Below are 1844 nucleotides of genomic sequence, written 5' to 3'. Positions count from 1 at the left end.
TTCAAAATTGTACATATTTCTATAAGGTCTCTCCTAATTCTTCTGAATTCCAATGAATATAATCCCAATCTACTCAGTCTCTCCTCATAACCCTATCCCCACAACTCCAGCATTATCCCAGTGCACCCCTTTTGCACCCCTTCCAGTGCCAGTTTATCCTTTCTCAAGTAATGAGACCAAGAATGTCCTCACCAGCACCCTGTACAGCGGCAACATAACCTCTCTTCTTTTAACCTCACCCCCTTTAGTAATGAAAAACAACATTCCATTTGCCTACCTAATTACTTGTTGTACCTGCAGACCCGACCTTTGTGATTCATGCACAAGGACGCCTCGGTCCCCCTGTACAGCAGCACGCTTCAACATTTTATTCGACAAGTAATAACCCTGTCTCCTGTAACTTCTAACAAAATGGATGACTGCACGTTTCTTCTGCCAAACCTTTGCCCATGTCGTCAATGTAAGTATTTTCCTCTACAAAGTTTCACATTCCTCTGCACACTGTCCTCTGCCATTCATTTCCGTGTCATCTGTAAAGTTGCACGTGCTAAACATTGCCCCCAACTACAAATTATCTGGAAAAATTGTAAATAATTGCAGTTCCAAAACCCATCACTGAGGCTCACTACTACTCACTGTTTGCCAGCCAGAATAGTACACATTTATCGTCACGTTTTGCTTCCTGTTAGTTAACTATTCTTCTATCCATGGTTATACTCGCCCACTAACACCAAGCATCCTTACCTTATGCATCCAGCTCTTGTGTGCACCTTGTCGAAGATCTTTTGGAAATCTAGGTACACCATATTCACTGAGTCCCCGTTGTCCACCATACTTGTCATGCCTTCATAGAATACCAATATATATGTAAAGCATGACCTGCCCTACATGACTCCGTGCTGCGTCTTTTCAATCTCTATCGCAGTGATCTCGTATTCCTTCCTTGATAGTAGACTCAAGCACCTTCTCTACTACAGAATTTAAGGTAGTGGGTCTATAACTCCCTCTCTTGTCTTCCTTCCATGTTTTTCCAAACACAGTGGCGCCAGATTTACTGTTTTCCAATCTGCTCGAATTGCCCCAGAGTACAGCGAATTTGCAAGATTAACGCCAGTACACCTGTTATTTCCCCCGCCAACTCTTTTAGCACCTTGGGATGCATTCCATCAGGGATAGGAGACTGTCTATCCTTAGCTGCATTAGTTTGCCCAACACTAGCTTTTACGAAATAAGGATTGTTTCCAGATCCTCACCGACATTCATCTCTTTTCAATTACTGGCATGTATTAGTGTCTTCCACTGTGAAGAACGATACAAAATAACTGTTCAATGCCTCAGCCATTTCATCACATCCCATAACTAAACGCCTAAAGGACCAACGTTCACTTTAACCACACTTTTTCGTTTTTTTTGTTGAAACTTCTGGTAAACATCCCTATAATCTGTGCGAGTTTCTTTTTTCTCATGTTCTTTCTTGCGGTTATTTACAGCACTGTTGTGGCATTCTGTGGACCGAGAATGCTTTCTGAATCTTCCAGTTTCATGCTGATTTTAACCACTTTGTATGCCTTCTCCTTCAATTTGGTAGTCTCCCTTATTTCTTGAGACAACCATGCTAGATTACAGTTTTTCTTACTGTCCTTCCTTTACATTGGAATATAATTTTGCTCATCACTTTAAAAAATGTAATTGAAATCTCTGCTCATCAGCTGACCCACCATATTTATTTTTGTTTTGAGTCTACTTTAGCCAGGCTCTCCCCGTTCTATTGTAGAGCCCCTTGTACATGCACAGGAATCTGGCATTGGTTTTTAACTTCACACTCTCCATCTGCATTCTCAATT

This window comes from Chiloscyllium plagiosum, unplaced genomic scaffold (genome assembly GCF_004010195.1).
Source record: "Chiloscyllium plagiosum isolate BGI_BamShark_2017 unplaced genomic scaffold, ASM401019v2 scaf_12847, whole genome shotgun sequence".
NCBI classification, from domain to species: domain Eukaryota; kingdom Metazoa; phylum Chordata; class Chondrichthyes; order Orectolobiformes; family Hemiscylliidae; genus Chiloscyllium; species Chiloscyllium plagiosum.
This window is presented reverse-complemented; position numbering follows the sequence as displayed.